The following is a 21,015-nucleotide window of genomic DNA, read 5'->3' on the forward strand; positions in this document are numbered from 1 at the left end:
GTTCCTCTGTGAAGACCTTGTTACTATGATGTGTTGCTATAAAGTTTTAATCAATTTGCATGAATTCCAGAATATATTTTTCTATATCAAAGATAATATTACCTTACCCAGAACTGTTCCAAATTATTTATTTATTTCCAAATCTTTGAAATTAATTTATGCATTTTTCACTACGACAGGAGACATATTAAAGTGAGCTTTCTGAAATCCTTCATCATTACATGTGCTATAGAAATTACGTGGTATAATTTCTGTGAAAGAAACTAAGATGTTCTCACACTTACCTGTACTGCATAATTCTTTGTCTTGTTTCCTAAGCTAGAAATTCTACATATTTTTATTCTAAGAGGTTCAAACTATATATAGGATTTTTAAAAGCTAATTTAATGTGTCTGTAGAATAGAAATGTTTTGGTAAAATGAGAAGAAACAATGAAATATGATGTTTTCCTAAGGTAACTGAAGATTATAGATTGTGTAAAAATATCATAGCTCTTTCAAATGAACCACTGTTAAACTCAGTTATCCTTCGTTGGTATAAATGATATTTTTGAAATTTAAATATAGGTCTTTACATTATTTCCTATTACATAGTAGGTTATCTGGAGTGACTATTTCAGCATAACAAAATGTTTTTGAAGATTTATTTGATTACCACATAAGCTGTTAGCTCTCTTTCACATCTTTGTATTATCATAGATTTGTAAAATGTGTTTTCCACTTCCTTAACTAAATCACACAATAGCATTTTGAGTTTGGATAGTAGAAAGGACAGAATTTGCCTGGAGAAAGATTGGTCGACCATCAGCAATCCACTCAGCGTTACTATCATAAAACCAATGTTTTTTTAAATCTTGTTAACAAAGTTATAATAAAAGACTATGTACATCATTAAAATTAAGATACATTGTAAGTTGAACATTCTTATCCTTCTTGTCTAAGTATTCACAGGTCACAGACATGGTAGACAGGAGTGGATCATTTGGAAACTTTCTCTATTACTCTCATTTACTTTGGTCCCTAAGTAAATCTGAGTAAATCCCAAATCCATATCAGAATTGTTTGTTGTACTCATTCTAATTTAATGATAATTTTTCTTGATAGAGAAGATAGAAAAAAGAAAGAGCAGCAGTCTCCCTTGGTTTATGGGCTTATCCCTTTCTTTTTCTTTTCTCAACACAGCTAATATTTTTAGATCTTTTATATTTGGAGCATCTTAGCACATTCTTGACTTTAGACACCTCACATTCATTTCCAAGTCCTTACCACATGATTTGGTCATTCACATTCATCTTTTATTACCCTATGTTTTCAAAAAACTAAGAACCTAATACCAAATTGCTATTTGTAAAATTGAGTCATTTTATTAAGGTGTCTTTTCCTTTTTTCTGGTTATAGGTTTTTTTGCAACAATAGAGTCAGAATTTCATCTTTAGTTTCTCACCTTCTTCCTCAGCTATATTTTTTTGGAGTGTCTGGGTAACTGCCCTTTGCTTCCTGTATGCTGAAGGGCTGCCTGTTTTAATCTGCGGAATTAATTTACCCAACCCTACTCATCATTCCTTTCTTTTATGCTAACAGTCTTCTAAACCTTTGTTCACAAAGTCTCCATTATGTATGCAAGTCACCTTCACCATGAGTCAAGTTTAACAGAATGATTACTATCTCTGTCCTCCCTCTCAACTGGAGCGATTTTAGGAGAATTAGACTTCCTCCTAAGAGGGATCCACCTAATTAAAGCCCTTCCTTCTCATCTATATCTTGTACTAGTTATTAATACACTACCTTCTATAATTTTTTTGGCTAGGATTGCTATGCTATTTTCCAATGACAGTTTCTCTTCTTAGATTTTCCTTCCCTGATATGAACATCTCCGCTAAATTCCTGTCTTTATGTTTCCTGATCATAAAACTAGTATATAACTCCCTGATATGCAGTGACACACATTTCCCGGTCTGTGTTCATCCTTGTGAACAAATTAGTTAGGTAATTTCCCCCTACTCTGCTACTTTACAATACATTATATATGCATGCATATATGTGTATAAATTTCCCCTTACTGTGTTTTGCGAAAATTATGAATTCCTGACACATCTGGCTTCTGATTCTAGCTAATCTAGCCTTATCATTTTTAGCTATATAACCTTGAACAGGTTTCTGAACATACCAAACCTAGGCTCCTACTTGGGAAGTTGAAGATAATGATAACTGTCAGGCAATCGAAGTGTGGAGTGGAATACATCCCCCATTTATCCCACAGGCCAGGTTCCCTTGTGCAAGGCACTCTCTGCACAAACATTTGTGGCAATTCTTGCACTCATCTGCCTGGGTTGTGTAACAGTTTTTTAAGTGCATCTTAAGAGCTTAACATATCTACCATTTTTATTTCAGTTTTATTTAGTACACTGTATAACCTGGGCCTAAGTATTATTCCAAGCCATGATTTTCACAAAATAATTTCTAGACTTTTTTTCACTATGTCTTATTTTTATTTCAAACCTGCTGTCCTCCATAATATCCATTTTACTGATTCACATTTTTCTCTTCCACTTTGAGTCTTATTTTAAAGCCTTCCTGATCAGATCAATGTCTGCTGCTAACACTATTCTTCCCAAGTTTCTGAGATTCATGCTATGCACTAGAGGAAAACATATTTCTAGTGTTATAAACCATGGTCCAGAAAACAATCCTTTCTCTTACACAATTTCTAAAGCTAATTCTTTACTTGCCTTAGCATTATTTATTTTACTAGAATTTTCTTTTATATTTAGAAACAAGTATTATTTTTTCCTGGAGTGCTTTTTTGGTAATACTCTATTTATTGATAATTTTACTAAGATACTACATCTTGCCATGGAAGAGAAACTTTAATATATCTTTTGTGGGTGTCTCAATAAAGAGTAATGGCCTTCTGCTGTTCTGCCAATATGAATGGAAAGGAAATGTTCGTAGATATGGTGTAGGAACAGAAAGACCACGTATAAACACTACTCTTTTCCCCACTCCCATATTCTCTACACTTAACCCTTACATGAAACATCTTAACATGCAAAAGGGCCTCAATAGACATCATTTCTTTTGCAGATCCCCTTGCATACCAAAACTGAGGATGATAGGGCAGATGCATTTTAGATACAATGAAATTGATATAATTCTTTAAGAATATCCCCTGTTTAATAATAGGACACAAAGTCATTAAGTAAAATAAGGTTATATTATCTTAGAAAATTTAGATTACTTCTTCCTCAGGTATGTACATTTGGTTATCAACATTGTTTTAACACACAATCAGACACCAGCATTTAAAATAATCACTATTGAATTCTGATCTGATGATCATTTATGTTACATATTCTATGATTTTAAAATCGTTATTTTACCCTATATTTTTATTTTGAGCCTATATACCTAATTTCTTCTATCCATAAATTATCTAGATTATCTAATGAAAAGTACTTCCACTTTTACTATCAAACATGACCTAAAGTGTACAACACACTTCTGATTCGATGAAGTCTGAGAAGCAAATTTGATCCTTTAAGACTCATGGCATATTCAGTTGTAAAGCGTCGCACTTTGTGTTTTTTGGGGGGGGTGTTTTGTGGGGGTTTTTTGCGATACGCGGGCCTCTCACTGTTGTGGCCTCTCACTGTTGTGGCCTCTCCCGTTGCGGAGCACAGGCACCGGACGCGCAGGCTCAGCGGCCATGGCTCACAGGCCCAGCCACTCCGCGGCATGTGGGATCTTCCCGGACCGGGGCACGAACCCGTGTCCCCTGCATCGGCAGGCGGACTCTCAATCACTGCGCCACCAGGGAAGCTCAGACTTTGTTTTTAATCCACAAACTGTTAGAAACTTTATTACTTACTCGTAAATTAAGTAAGATTATAAAATCACTAGTATATTATTAAATCCCTGGCTGGATGGGGTTGGTAAACTGAACCCAGCATTCCCCCACCTTTCTGGTAAAATTAGCTGACCCTTTTGGTTAAACTGTAGGGTCTTTATTTAAATATAATGAGGAAAATTGTCTCAGAATTTGAGTATTGGCTTATACACTTTTCTTAAAAGTTGCTGCAGTCGATCTATAAAAACACTGGAATTCTGGAATCAATGCTTTAAAAAACTTAAATATTTCATGTGAAGTTAAAAAATTAGTGTGGAAAAAAAGTTTTCTCAAAATCTTAATGTCCTTAAGTTGTACTTTTTAGGCTCAGCTAAGCAATTGTTTAATCTCCTTAGACAGCTACTAGCCTCCCAATTGTTTCCTTCATTTGTTGCTTAACAGGAAAGAGAAAAAGGTGATTTGAATGTCTGCTTTCCTTAGTATTTAAGGAATTAAGAAACAAGCAAAACTATTTCTAAATTATCTGAAGATACCAAACAACACAAACATCATTTGACTCCATTTAACATACACACTATAGGTTCTGATAATAAAGGATTTTAGACTTTTATACAGTTTCCTTTTTATACTCCGCCTAAGACATGCACAATGAATGTGACTTTTTGACTGTCATCTTTGGAAAGTGGGATATTTTATTGAATAAAATATTTTAATTCACCGTGTTCCTGTCTTCTTAAATCTTGATATATTAAAATGCTTAGAATTATCATACCCACATGCTTACCCAGTCAGTCAACAAAACTTTTAGTAAATTAATCATCTAGTGAATACCAGGATTTTAAAAAAGAATTGTCTTTGATGTTCTGTTAACAAAAGTGCTATAATAGGAGCATGTCTAAAATTCCATAGTAACATGAATGGGAGCAGTTAGTACTGTGACATAGTGGTTAAGTGACATGATCAGCAAGCAAAGTAGAGACTTGTTAGTTTCTATAGGTTTATCTTCATAAATAGTTATTGTTAATAATGACTAATTAAGAAATCGCTAATCACAAATATACTTTTTGGTAAAATTGATTACTGGATGAATTTATTATAAATTTTATTTTGGTCTTCATACGTGCTACTATAATGATTGAGCTAGAGTTTATTTCTCCTTCCATTTAAAGCATACTTTTTATTTTATTAAATAATTCATTGCTTATTATTGTTTATTAAAGGGCTAATGTTTTAATAGATCATAGTAATTAAAATTTTATAAATTTATTGTATACATAGATGACCATATGCATTGTAACTATGGTTATTAATACAGCTAATACCTAATTTAATGCATTGATCGAAGAAGCAGAAAAATTTGAAGAGATGGCTTTTTATGCTTTAGCATCTTGTATGAAGTATTAGTTTCTAGGGCACAGTCTAGAGATGCTGAAGGAAAATGGTAGAATAAGATAGAAGTGAATAGAATAGAATATTCTATTATTATGAATAATAATTATATTATTAGATAATATAATAATATTAGAATATAACAATAATATTAGAATTATGTACATTAGAATAATGTACGTAATTGACTGAAGGCCATTGGACACATTTTATTGAGAGAGGTGTTTGGTGGAACCATTTGACAAAGAGCATTTAATGCCAAGTCCAGGGAAATCTGTGGCGAATTGACAGATCATCTGAATTGATTTTATAGTCTTAAGTCATGAGTAAAATGACATCTTCTATAGATAGATTAATCTGATATCATACATAGTACATTGAATGATATTACAATAGAGGCAAGGCCACAGTTAGGCATGTTTGAAGTAAGTTTTAATATTTAAATTAGAGTAGTGAAGGGGGAGAGAGAAAAAATGAATTAAGAAAATTTTGAAATGGCCAGAACTTGAATATTGATTTAATTTTGAGAAACAGTTTTTAAGAGTATAGTGACCTTATGTTCTTTGCTATTTACTTCAATTTCTTTAGTGAATGCTCAAGAAATTATCAAATATATAGATGAAGAAGAGAGTAAGGGATATAGAGAAATGTGGAGAAGCCATTTTGTAAATGGTCTTTTTGGCTCCAGAAAAGAAATAAGCCAGGGGCTTCCCTGGTGGCACAGCGGTTGAGAGTCCGCCTGCCGATGCAGGGGACACGGGTTCGTGTCCCGGTTCGGGAAGATCCCACATGCCGCGGAGCGGCTGGGCCCGTGAGCCATGGCCGCTGAGCCTGCGCGTCCGGAGCCTGTGCTCCGCAACAGGAGAGGCCACAACAGTGAGAGGCCCGCGTATTGCAAAAAAAAAAAAAAAAAAGAAATAAGCCATAAGCCAGTTGGTAAAAAATGACATCGTCTCAATATTCCAAGTGAAGGGCACTGCACATATTCCCTTTATTCCTATAAATACTAACATCACAATGTATCTGCTAGGAGGAATAAGCACAGTAAATTTAAAAACCTGGATGACCTACAGACCTTTGATATAGAAGGCTTTGTGAAATAAGGGTATTTTGTCTTGGAAAATTCCAAGTACTTTCTGAGGAGTTTTTCTGAGTCTGTGGCCTTTTGTACAGATTTCATTTTGTGTAGCAATACTGCTAAGGAAAATTAATTAGAATTTTCCTTTTTATTGACCCTGAATGTAGTGGAAAATGAGCAACCTCAAAGAGACTTTTGGAGTGAAAAAGTATTAAATTATTGCCAGAAATAAGATATTGAATCAAAGTTTGCAAATATACTCATGTCTTCAAATTGGTCTTGTTAAATTTGAGTTGATAGAGGAACATCAAGCAAAAGTTACCATAGTTAGAAACATGTTACTAGAATTTGAGTGAACACTTCCCCTTGAATGTGTAAATTCATAGGTCAGAAGGATTAGACATGAGAACCAAAGCTAGCAGAAATGTAGATGTAAATGTACTGTATGAAGACAGTAATGATAGAAGGTCCAGTGAAAAAGAAAGGAGAGGTAGAAAAATCTGCCAATGTCATGGAAACTAAGAGAAGAATATGTGAGTGTGTGTGTGTGTGTGTGTGTGTGTGTGTGTGTGTGTGTGTGTGTGCGGTGGTTTTTGTACTTGTAAACAAAATTTTTAAAGATTAAAAAGCCCTAAATTTTTAAAATACCAGATACTAACAAATCAGTGTTGCTTTTTTAAGAGGGAAATAGGAAGAAAAAAAAGATTGTATATAGGTTTAATATTATTCCAAGGTCAACTGATTACAAATTTAATTAAATTTACCTAAGCCTATCCTGGCTGTCCACTTGAATCAATATTTTATAAAGAAGAGAAGACTGATATATTTCCTTGGATGAAAGAACAATTTTTAAATGTCTAAATTGTTTCTTTTACAACCTATAAACCTATAAATACATGGTTATTATGGATTCCAAGACTTTATCCAGTCAAAGAAACTACCCAACAGACCAATATGTATATTCAGTGTCTTAAATGACTGGGAGTGTAGAGTTCAATGGCAAACAGTCACTTATTTTGTTTGTTTGTTTTTTGGCTGCGTTGGGTCTTCGTTGCTGTGGGCTTTCTCTGGTTGCGGCGAGCGGGGTCTACTCTTCGTTGCGGTGCACGGGCTTCTCATTGCAGTGGCTTCTCTTGATGTGGAGCACAGGCCTTACGCGCGCAGGCTTCAGTAGCTGTGGCTCGCGGGCTCTAGAGCGCAGGCTCAGTAGTTGTGGCGCACAGGCTTAGTTGCTCCATGGAATGTGGGATCTTCCCAGACCAGGGCTCGAACCCGTGTCCCCTGTGTTGGCAGGCAGATTCTTAACCACTGCATCACCAGGGAAGTCCCCCAAATTTTTTGTTTTGGGGTTTTTTTTTGCGGTATGCTGGCCTCTCACTGTTGTGGCCTCTCCCGTTGTGGAGCACAGGCTCCGGACGCGCAGGCTCAGCGGCCATGGCTCATGGGCCCAGCCGCTCCGCGGCATGTGGGATCTTCCCAAACTGGGGCACGAACCCATGTCCCCTGCATCGGCAGGCGGACTCTTAACCACTGCATCATCAGGGAAGCCCGAAAATAGTCACTCTTTCAGCTACTTTTCAGGAAAAAAATGATCAAAGCTTGAAATGAAAAATGGAGTTGGGATTAACAGTCATTTTCTTTTTTGAGGCTTTAACACCGTGCAAGTTGCTTGTTTGAGTACAAATTTGTATATGGATTTATAATCTATGTACTGTATCAATTAATAAACAACACAGTTTTCTTTGTCTTATATCAGTGGTTCTCAAATTTGAGTGAGCATCAGAATCATCCATAGGGCTTGTTAAAACAGTTGCTGTGACCGACCCCCAGAGTCTGGTATAGTGGGTCTGGGGTGTGGCCCAAGAATTTGTATTTTTAACAACTTCCTGTGTGATGTTGGTTTGGGGCCACACTTTGAGAACCACTGTTTTATATTTTCAGACTATAATAAAGAGACTAAGATCAGATTCCATTTTCATCTTTTGGCTTTTCCTTGTACTAACATTCCTATATGATCTCAATATGAAAAACAGTATTATAAATACTGATTTAAGAACAGAGCTTGGCATATGGTGCTCAATACCATTTGTGGAATGAATGGATTTGAAATTTACGTGTTATAATAGGTAACCATTAAGTTCCAACTGGAGGTGCATCCTCTAGTTATGCCTGGATTGATGCATTTCCAAAACGAGTGATTATTAAAATATTGTTCTCAGTCCACTGTTGAGTTTCAAGATTTATACCATGGACTGAGAAATAACCCAACTGCAAATATTTTCTTTAGTTCTTCTGGGCAAGATATACACAGCTCCTTAGGCTTACATTTGTATATATTTCTAAGGGCTTTTTTTTAATAAGAAACCTATTAATGAGATATTAAAAGTTACTTAATTGTGATATGTGTAAACTAAAACTTGCATTTGGTAATTCTGGTGGCTAATTCAGTGCTTTTCAAAGGAGCATGACTACCTTAAAACACAACTCCTCAGTGAACATTCCCTCAGATTTCAAGAGTGAATGTCAGAGTTGTCTTGAATTGATAACTATTTCCTATTACTTCTTTTCATTTCTAAATATAAATTACTATTTGTTTAGCTTTATCATTTTCAGTTGTATTTCTTTAAGTTTCTTAAGTTGTTTTAAAATATGGAGTCATACTTATTTTTACACTATTTCTATACCAAAAACCTGACTATTTTTCAGCAGTTAAAATATTTTAACTAAAATAGCTGGAACAATATATACCTTTGAATAATAAATGTTGAACATAACAGATTTCAATAAAATGTTAATAAAGTTACATACAATAACTAGTGCTGTATGATAGCTTGATTATAGATTGCTGACTTTTCCAAGTTTCTATTCTGTTTTAAAAAGTTCAAACAAGAAATGCGAAATATCACAAAGTGCTTAAGTTGCTTTAGTGTACTTCAAATTAAGGAAACCATTTCTGAAAAGATGGAAGCAAGAAGTTGAGTAGAAATTTGAAGGTAATAGTTTGAATATCATAGGCGTTAGCTATTTTTAATAGCTGACCTGTCCTTGATGTGTGTGTGTGTGTATATATATATATCTCAATACCATAAAGTCTTACCCTATTCTAGGTGCTTAACATATATCATCATGTTTAACTCTTAAAACAACACAGTGAGGTAGATACTATTGTTATTTCTATCTTAAGGCTAAAGAAACCATGGGGTTAAGTAACTCATCCAAGATCATAGAATTAAATGAAAGACTAAGCTGGATTTGAACTCAGTCATCTGGCTTAGAGTCTGGCAAGTGTAATTCAGCTGAATACCATCTGAGCCATGTGCCTTTATATTTTTCTTCTGTTTCCTCTTTCTCCCCCTCCTCCTCCTCCTCCTTCTTCTGATAGACTCTACCTTTTTTCCTAATTTCTCTTGTAATTTTCTGTTGAAATTTTCTGTCTCTTTTTGTATTAACTTCAGTTGCCATTCATAATTTAATTAAATTATACACTTGTATATTTATAAACTTATGTCAACATATTTGAATATTATATTTTTATTCCTTTAATCTCTTCTATATTTGGGAATATATCTGCTTTTCCACCAACAATGCATGTATATATTTTATACAAGGCTTTTCTGTTTCTGGATATCTTTTCCTCAACTTTTAATTTTATAAATTAAAATTAAAATTTTAGATCTCTATAAACTTTTAACTTTAAAATTTAATTTTATAAATTTTATAAATTGTTCAATTATGATATGATATTAATATCTTTAAAAAATTTAATGATAAATGAAAAAATAAAATAATTGGTTTCAAAAAAATGTAAATTAGGAAAATATTCAAGTATAATATTAAATAACAAAAATTCTGTAAAATTGGTATTATCACTGTTGTTTAGATGCAGAAATAATCTTACAGAATTTAAGCTGTATAACCATGCTCTACAGAGAGAGGTCACTGGGGAGCTAGCTTATTAACCTTTTTTGTTGAATTCTAAAAGCTCCTTTCTTAACTTTTATACTTTACTGCTATAAAACTAGATGTAATTCTATGAATTATTAGAATATATAAAGAGAGGTGGGGTTATTTTGGAGATGAGATTGGATAGGCGGCACAAGGCTCTATCATGAAGGGCTGTAATGTCTACTCACCTCTTGCTGCTCCCTCTCCAGACAAATAAAATAAGTTTATAAATTAAAAATGCCAACACAAGAATAGGGATTTGCTTTGCCTTAAATAAATGAGATGAGACAAAATGGGATTAGGCTTTATTTTAAAACAATACTTAAATCTGTATTCTATATTTCATGTCAATTTATAAATAAGTCATTAATAAGAAAGAAGAATTATTTCATGCAATCAACAAAATATGTACAAAGTTCAGATTAAAGATGAAAGGCTCTGTCAGGCATTTGAGTTGCCAAAGGAGTGAGGATGGGAGGGTGAGAGGATAGTTCTTGTCTTCAGAGAGTTTAAAACAAACAAGGAGATAGGCAACCAAGCAGATATCAAACTACAATATAGTTTGATAAGTATTATAATAAGTGTGGATATAAGGTATTATGGGAAAACATTGGAGGGGAACCTAAGATGACTTTGGGAAGTGAGGAATGCTGATGGAAGAAGTACTAGCAAACTGATACCAGAGGGGTGAAGAGAAGTTACCCAGATCAAGGGACTTGGATGAAATTAACAAGTGCCTGGATACAAAGCCAGCTTGATAACATTTGGAGAACTGAAAATAATGCAGTATATCTGGACCTCTCCTGAATCATAGTTCAGGAGAGAAGGAAGAGATCAAAGTGGAGATGCGAGGGACTGAGATCATGAAGGGCCATGTGAACTAGTCCAAAGAAATTGGACTTTACCTTGAGAGAAGTGGGAAGACACATAAAGAGACAAAACAGAGGAGTCAAATAATCACTATCGTGGTACAATATAAGGGACAGCATAGAGTAAAAGCTGTTGTTTTATTTCAAGTGAAATATAATGACCTGAATCAGTGCTGCTACACTGGTAATTGGAGAGAAATTTATGTGGCAAAATCAGAAGGATTTGATGATAAGTGTAGGTTGGCGAATAAAGGGAGCAAGAAAGCAGAGATGAAGAAACTGTTCACTGCTTAAGTGCTTGTTGGCTTTACAAGATGTTATGTCGAAAATGTTAATATTGGTTTTCTCATTTTTATGTTAATAAAATATTCTTGAATGTTATTGTTTATATTGAGAGAAAAATGAATTGTTACTGAAATGAATATTAGGCACATATATAATGGAATGTTTTCAAAGAAATGTAAAATGATGAAATTTTTTTTTTTTTAGTTCATTGCTTGTTACAGCCTTTTTTTTTAAAACATCTTTATTGGAGTATAATTGCTTTACAACATTGTGTTAGTTTCTGCTTTATAACAAAGTGAATCAGTTATACATATACATATGTTCCCATATCTCTTCCCTCTTGCGTCTCCCTCCCTCCCACCCTCCCTATCCCACCCCTCTAGGTGGTCACAAAGCACTGAGCTGATCTCCCTGTGCTATGCGGCTGCTTCCCACTAGCTATGTATTTTACGTTTGGGAGTGTATATATGTCCATGCCACTCTCTCACTTTCTCACAGCTTACCCTTCCTAAAGTCCATTCTCTAGTAGGTCCATATCCTAAAGTCCATTCTCTAGTAGGTCTGTGTCTTTATTCCTGTCTTACCCCTAGGTTCTTCATGACCTTTTTTTTTTTTCCTTAGATTCCATATATATGTGTTAGCATACAGTATTTGTTTTTCTCTTTCTGACTTACTTCACTCTGTATGACAGACTCTAGGTCCATCTACCTCACTACAAATAACTCAATTTCGTTTCTTTTTATGGCTGAGTAATATTCCATTGTATATATGTGTCACATCTTCTTTATCCATTCATCTGCTGATGGACACTTAGGTTGCTTCCATGTCCTGACTATTGTAAATAGAGCTGAAATGAACATTTTGGTACATGACTCTTTGAATTATGGTTTTCTCAGGGTATATGCCCAGTAGTGGGATTGCTGGGTCATACCGTAGTTTTATTTTTAGTTTTTTAAGGAACTTCCATACTGTTCTCCATAGTGGCTGTATCAATTTACATTCCCACCAACAGTGCAAGAGGGTTCCCTTTTCTCCACACCCTCTCCAGCATTTATTGTTTGTAGATTTTTTGATGATGGCCATTCTGACTGGTGTGAGATGATATCTCATTGTAGTTTTGACTTGCATTTCTCTAATGATTAATGATGTTGAGCATTCTTTCATGTGTTTGTTGGCAATCTGTATGTCTTCTTTGGAGAAATGTCTATTTAGGTCTTCTGCCCATTTTTGGATTGGGTTGTTTGTTTTTTTGTTATTGAGCTGCATGAGCTGCTTGTAAATTTTGGAGATTAATCCTTTGTCAGTTGCTTCATTTGCAAATATTTTCTCCTATTCTGAGGGTTGTCTTTTGGTCTTGTTTATGGTTTCCTTTGCTGTGCAAAAGCTTTTAAGTTTCATTAGGTCCCATTTGTTTATTTTTGTTTTTATTTCCATTTCTCTAGGAGGTGGGTCAAAAAGGATCTTGCTGTGATTTATGTCATAGAGTGTTCTGCCTATGTTTTCCTCTAAGAGTCTGATAGTTTCTGGCCTTACATTTAGGTCTTTAATCCATTTTGAGCTTATTTTTGTGTATGGTGTTAGGGAATGTTGTAATCTCATACTTTTACATGTACCTGTCCAGTTTTTCCAGCACGACTTATTGAAGAGGCTGTCTTTTCTCCACTGTATATTCTTGCCTTCTTTATCAAACATAAGGTGACCATATGTGCGTGGGTTTATCTCTGGGCTTTCTATCCTGTTCCATTTATCTGTATTTCTAAAATGATGAAATTTTAAAACATAAAATGTGAAGGAAGCTTCATGTTATAATGTAAAGTACCTTTAATGTATCAATATATCTATGCAACATTTTTTAATCTTCTAAAGACACTAAGCTGAAATTTATTCTCAAAGATCCATGTCTTAAGAAAATGACACAATAAAAAATTCATAGGAAGTCTTCTTATATTTAATTAGCAGCTTCTTTTCTTAAGAATCTAATTCGAACATATTTTTTTTATAAGGTGCTGCAATAAAAGGTCCTAAATGTAACAAACTCTAGAAGAATCTTTGGTAAGAATAGTTTCACTTAACATATAATTTTTTTTCCTTTACACTGTCTCCTCTATATTTTTTGTATTATCCTCTCCTTAAGTGTCCGAGTGTCCCACAAATATTGGTGTACTAGGTTAAGTACTACTGTATATTGATACAAAACAATCGTTACAATATCAATTGTCTTTTGGAAGGGACCATGTTGAAACATGCACCAGCTTTTAAAATCCTCCTCCTGGAAGGAGCACATGTCACTTCTGCTCATATTTCCTTGTACAAAGTAAGCCCTATGACATGATCTCAGGTTAAACAGGGCAAACAAGTGTTATCCTTATGTACTGCAAGGAATAAAAGAACCAAACATTTATGAAGAGCTCAAATTACCACCCAGATCTGCCTTTCTGGCCAGCAGTATTTGATTGAATATATTAATAATGCCGTTTGATTTTATACTGAAAATATAACCTCAGAAAGATCTACTTCTTAAGTTTACTTATAAAAATACTAAAAAAAAAAGTAAAGATTTATTTATGAAGTTGTGCCATTTATTTCAATGAAAGTGTAAAGAACTCAAAGGGGCTTGTGTGGTTTGAGTGCCTGAGTCAATAAATAAAGAATGAAATAAATGCCCTTGCATACATACGATCTATGTAAAAGAACACTAAAATCTGACACATGCTCCTTTAAGTAATTCATCAAAGCCTTAATGTTAATTCTTATTTTGTAATTAAATGTTACATACTGTTATATGTACATGGAATATGAAGTAAACGAGACAGAAAGAGGCCATGATCTCATGGACCTTGTATTCTGGTAGAGAGCAGACCAAAAAATAAAAATAAAATAAGATAAAATAATAATAAAATAAATGAATAGAATATTATCAGAAATGATTAATGCTATGCAGCACATAAAGTAGAGATAAAGGAAAACTGGTATCTTTAAAATTCATTCTGTGCTCAGAGAATCTCATGAAAACTTGAGAAGTAACAGAGGCTTATCTACTTTTTCCACATGTTCATCATTTTGAGACAGTTATCAAACCATGTTCATAAGAAGTGGACTTATAGTTCAGTCTGGGGGAAAGAAGGAATAAAATTTTGAATAATCAAGTACATTAAATAAAATAAAAAAATAATAAACTTCTCCTGCATTCAGTTGCCATTTTAGTTATTCTTAAAAACTAAATGAAATAAAGTAAATGACCCAAAAATTCAGTGACTACATTCATAATCCTTAATTATGTTCAGGAATAAGAGAATCTGAGTTGTAATACAGTTTAAATCTATATATTTTGAGAACATATTTTGACTGGTCAGTGTGTAAAAACCCGTTGACAATTTGCAAGACAGATCACCTGCATAGGAACAAATTGACAACTAAGAGGAACATAATGAGGTTATAAGAGGCATTACTGTGGGGACAAGAAGTCCTACTTTCAAAAGGGTTGAGATTCCTAATGCTTTAATCATAACTGTATTTCCTTCTTTAAATAATTAGTTTGTATTTGGTATTCCAAAAATCACAGTTATTTAATTGGTATAAAATGAGCCTAAATAGCTCCGCCACCAAAAAAAAAAAAGATCCAGGGTTAGAGTATCAAGATGCTAAGAGACAGGTGACAAAAGATAAAATTGAGAAGGAAAGAGCTGCCGAAGGCAGCACACATGATACCAAGAAATCAAGAACTAGAATCTTAGCTATTACCCCCTCCAAGACAGCTCTATCCATGGCAAATGGAATATATTTTGGTAATCTTTAGTTTCTGAAATTCTGGATGAGGTTTATGTACTCTGAATTTTTACCTTATATTTTATAATAAGCACCAGGAATAGAAATCAAGGATCATTTTGGTTTTATCACCAATAAATGGTTAGATGATATGTGTGGCTTTATTAGTATCTGGTTTTATTGCTAACAGTGGTATGATGATATGTGTGGGGGTTGTTTGTAGGACATTATATCAAGGATGTTGTCTGAAGCTCTTCCTGTTGCCTTTCAATTGGGACCACAGCTGAGGACAGAGATGTGCCTCCCACTCTGAGCTAATGAGAAGACAGAAACATCCCTAACAATATACTCAGGAAAAACTCCTTTCCTTATGAAACTTTCCTTTTGATTTATGAAGAAATCCTGTCTGCAAATAAACAGCTATTATGATTTTGGATAGTAAAACTATGTTTTGGGGATAAAATGTAGCAAGATCATGGAGTAAAGAATGAAATTGATGCTATATGAAATAGTGTGGTCAGGGACACCTTTCTTAGGAGTGGATGTTGAGTAGAAACGTGAATGAAGTCAAGAAATATGAGCCAGGGGCTTCCCTGGTGGTGCAGTGGTTAAGAATCCATCTTCCAATGCAGGGGACACAGGTTCAGTCCCTGGTCTGGGAAGATCCCACATTCAGTGGAGCAACTAAACCCATGCACCACAACTACTGAGCCTGCACTCTAGAGCCTGCGAGCCACAATTGCTGAGCCTGTGTGCCACACCTACTGAAGCCTGCACACCTAGAGCCCGTGCTCTGCAACAAGAAGAGCCACCTCAGTTAGAAGCCCGTACACAAAAACGAAGAGTAGCCCCTGCTTGCTGCAACTAGAGAAAGCCCACACACAACAAAGACCCAACTCAGCCAAAAATAATTAATTAATTAATTAATTAAAAAAAAAAAGAAATATGAGCCAGAAAATTATTGAGCAGAGGGATAAAAGCAACACATATGTATATCAGAGGAAAATAAATGCATATGTAAACTGTATATTTATTATATTTAGTTTTGCAGGCATTATATATTCAAATGTCTATTGGAAAAATAGAGTTGTTCTATTACAAGAAATAGTGGACTCAATACATAAGGCAAATGCTAACAGCCATAAAAGGGAAAATCAACAATAACACAATCATAGTAGGAGACTTTAACACCCCACTTTCACCATTGGAGAGATCATCCAAAATGAACATAAATAAAGAAACACAAGCTTTAAATGATACATTAAACAAGATGGACTTAATTGGTATTTATAGGACATTCCATCCAAAAACAACAGAATACACTTCCTTCTCAAGTGCTCATGGAACATTCTCCAGGATAGATCATATCTTGGGTCACAAATCAAGCTTTGGTAAATTTAAGAAAATTGAAATATCAAGTATCCTTTCCAACCACAATGCTCTGAGACTACATATCAATTACAGGAAAAATTCTATAACAAATACAAACACATGGAGGCTAAACAATACACTACTTAATGACCAAGATATCACTGAAGAAATCAAAGAGGAAATCAAAAAATACCTAGAAACAAATGACAATGAAAACACGATGACACAAAACCTATAGGATGCAGCAAAAGCAGTTCTAAGAGGGAAGTTTATAGCAATACATTCCTACCTCAAGAAACAAGAAACATCTCAAATGAACAACCTAACCTTATAGCTAAAGCAATTAGAGAAAAAAGAAAAAAAGAAAAAACCAAAGTTAGCAGAAGGAAAGAAATCATAAAGACCAGATAAGAAATAAATGAAAAAGAAAGAAAGGAAACAGCAGCAAAGATCAATAAAATGAAGATTTATTTGAGAAGATTGAGATTTATCTTTGAGAAGATAAAATTGGTAAAAATTGGTTAAAAATTGGTAAACCATTAGCCAGATTCATCAAGAAAAGGAGAAGACTCAAATCAATGCAATTAGAAATGAAAAAGGAGAAGTAAAAACTGACATTGCAGAAACACAAAGTATCATGAGAGATTACTACAAGCAACTATATGCCAATAAAATGGACAACTTGGAAGAAATGGACAAATTCTTAGAAAAGCACAACTTTCCGAGACTGACCCAGGAAGAAATAGAAAATATAAACAGACCAATCACAAGCACTGAAATTGAAACTGTGATTAAAAATATTCCAAAAAACAAAAGCCCAGAACCAGATGGCTTCACAGGCAAATTCTATCAAACATTTAGAGAAGAGCTAACACCGATCCTTCTCAGACTCTTCCAAAATATAGCAGAGGGAGGAACACTCCCAAACTCATTCTACAAGGCCATCATCACCCTGATACCAAAACCAGACAAAGATGTCACAAAGAAAGAAAACTACAGGCCAATATCCCTGATGAACATAGATGCAAAAGTCCTCAACAAAATACTAGCAAAGAGAATCCAACAGCACATTAAAAGGATCATACACCATGAACAAGTGGGATTTATCCCAGCGTTGCAAGGTTTCTTCAATATACATAAATCAATGTGATACACCATATTAACAAACTGAAGGATAAAAACCGTATGATCATCTCAATAGATGCCGAAAAATCTTTTGACAAAATTCAACACCTGGGCTTCCCTGGTGGTGCAGTGGTTGAGAGTCCGCCTGCCAATGCAGGGGACACGGGTTCATGCCCCGGTCCGGGAGGATCCCACATGCCGCGGAGCAGCTGGGCCCATGACCCTTAGCCACTGAGCCTGCGCATCCGGAGCCTGTGCTCCACAATGGGAAAGGCCACAACAGTGAGAGGCCAACATACCACCAAAAAAAAAAAAAAAAAAAAAAAAATTCAACACACATTTATGATAAAAATCCTCCAGAAGGTGGGCATAGAGGGAACTTACCTCAACATAATAAAGGCCATATACACAAACCCACAGCCACCATCGTTCTCAATGGTGAAAAACTGAAACCATTTCCACTAAGATCAGGAACAAGACAAGGTTGCCCACTCTCACCACTACTAATCAACATATTTTGGAAGTTTTAGCCCCAACAATCAGAGAAGAAAAAGAAATAAAAGGAATCCAAATCAGAAAAGAAGAAGTAAAGCTGTCACTGTTTGCACATGACATGATCCTATACAGAGAGAATTGTAAAGACTCTACCAGAAAAATACTAAAGCTAATCAATGAATTTGGTAAAGTTGCAGGATACAAAACTAATGCACAGAAATCTCTTGCATTCCTATACACTAATGATGAAAAATATGAAAGAGAAATTAAGGAAACACTCCCATTTACCATTGCAACAAAAAGAATAAAATGCCTAGGAATAAACCTACTTAAGGAGACAAAAGACCTGTATGCAGAAAACTATGACACTGATGAAAGAAATTAAAGATGATACAGATGGAGTGATATACCATGTTCTTGGATTGGAAGGATCAACACTGTGAAAATGACTATACTACTCAAAGCAATCTACAGATTCAATGCAGTCCCTATCAAAGTACCAATGGCATTTTTCACAGAACTAGAACAAAAAATTTCACAATTTGTATGGAAATACAAAAGACCCTGAATAGCCAAAGCAATCTTGAGAAAGAAAAACGGAGCTGGAGGAATCAAGCTTTTGGACTTCAGACTATATTACAAAGCTACAATAATACAGGCAGTATGGTACTTACACAAAACAGAAATGTAAATCAATGGAACAGGATAGAAAGCCCAGAGATAAAACCATGCACATATGGACACCTAATCTTTGATAAAGGAGGCAAGAATATAGAATGGAGAAAAGACAACCTCTTCAATAAGTGGTGCTGGAGAAACTGGACAGCTACATGTAAAAGAATGAAATTAGAACACTCCCTAACACCATACACAAAAATAAACTCAAAATGGATTAAAGACTTAAATATAAGGCCAGGCACTATAAAACTCTTATAGGAAAACATAGGAAGAACACTCTTTGACATAAATCACAGCAAGATCTTTTTTGACCCATCTCCTAGAGAAATGGAAATAAAAACAAAAATAAACAAATGGGACCTAATGAAACTTAAAAGCTTTTGCACAGCAAAGGAAACCATAAACAAGACCAAAAGACAACCCTTAGAATGGGAGAAAATATGTGCAAATGAAGCAACTGACAATGGATTAATCTCCAAAATTTACAAGCAGCTCATGCAGCTCAATAACAAAAAAAACAAACAACCCAATCCAAAAATGGGCAGAAAACCTAAATAGACATTTTTCCAAAGAAGATATACAGATAACCAACAAACACATGAAAGAATGCTCAGCATCACTAATCATTAGAGAAATGCAAATCAAAACTACAATGTGGTATCACCTCATACCAGTCAGAATGGCCATCATCAAAAAATCTACAAGCAATAAATGCTGGAGAGGGTGTAGAGAAAAGGGAACCCTCTTGCACTGTTGGTGGGAATGTAAATTGATACAGCCACTATGGAGAACAGTATGGAGGTTCCTTAAAAAGTAAAAACAGAACTACCATACGATCCAGCAATCCCACTACTGGGCATATACCCTGAGAAAACCATAATTCAAAAAGAGTCATGTACCACAGTGTTCATTGCAGCTCTATTTACAATAGCCAGGACATGGAAGCAACCTAAGTGTCCATCGACAGCTGAATGGATAAAGAAGATGTGGCACATATATACAATGGAATATTACTCAGCCATAAAAAGAAATGAAATTGAGTTATTTGTAGTGAGGTGGATGGACCTAGAGTCTCTGATACAGAATGAAATAAGTCAGAAAGAGAAAAACAAATACCGTATGCTAACACATATATATGGAATCTAAAAAAAAACATTGTTCTGAAGAACCTAGGAGCAGGACAGGAATAAAGACACAGATGCAGACAATGGACCTGAGGACACGGGGAGGGGTAAGGGTAAGCTGGGATGAAGTGAGAGAGTGACATGGACTTATATATACTACCAAATGTAAAATAGATAGCTAGTGGAAAGCAGCCATATAGGGCAGGGAGATCAGCTCTGTGCTTTGTGACCACCTAGAGGGGTGGGATAGGGAAGGTGGGAGGGAGATGCAAGAGGGAGGAGGTATGGGGATAAATGTATATGTATATCTGATTCACTTTGTTATAAAGCAGAAAGTAACACACGATTGTAAAGCAATTACACTCCAATAAAGATGTTAAAGAAAAAAAGAAAGAAATATTGGAAGTCCAAATAAAAAATTTTAGTGTGAATCTGATTTTTATAATAATAAAAAGGCCAGCAGAAGAGAATAAGGCATTTTGCTAATTAGAAATGTGATTAGCAGATGTTTTCATAGTGTTAGGACGAGAGGACTGATAGGACACTGATTATGTGGGAGATGAAAATGCAGAGTCCACAGCTGATTTGCTCGAAATTAAGACAAGCAAAGAATGAAACTTTGTTTTAATTGTGATTGCTCAATGAGAGACAGTTGCTAATTAATTTTGGTGTTGGCCTTGATTTTTTATTAGCTCTCTGTCAGTAAATGTAAGTAGTGGCACAACATTTTGTTAGGATGGGCAAAATGCCTTTCTTGCTGATCCTGAAAGTAAGATACATTTTTCTACTGAGTAACTGACTCAATAATGCTTATACATCAATTCAACAAATACTAGTCTAGACTGTGGGAACGTTACAGTGACCCCCCCCAAAAAAATATTCCTTCGCTTTGTGGAGCTGCATTATAGAGGATAAATTAACCCATTGTCAGACAGTTATAAAGGGCAATGAGTTCTAGCAATAAATCAAACTTCATGCTTATGAGTGCTTCATTTTTGTCTGTCACTAGCTGATCAGTCATATTGCTGTTAAAAGCAACTGGCTG

The 21,015-nt window shown here is 34.8% G+C and overlaps 1 protein-coding gene across 3 annotated transcripts in view; it reads left to right on the forward strand.

Moving 5' to 3' along the window:
• The window catches only part of MDGA2 (MAM domain containing glycosylphosphatidylinositol anchor 2), a 310,614-nt gene that overhangs the window by 220,705 nt on the left and 68,894 nt on the right, over window positions 1-21,015 (forward strand). The gene's annotated exons all lie outside the window — the stretch shown is intronic.

The sequence above is a fragment of the Stenella coeruleoalba genome, assembly GCF_951394435.1.
Source record: "Stenella coeruleoalba genome assembly, chromosome: 2".
Classification (NCBI taxonomy): Eukaryota; Metazoa; Chordata; class Mammalia; order Artiodactyla; family Delphinidae; genus Stenella; species Stenella coeruleoalba.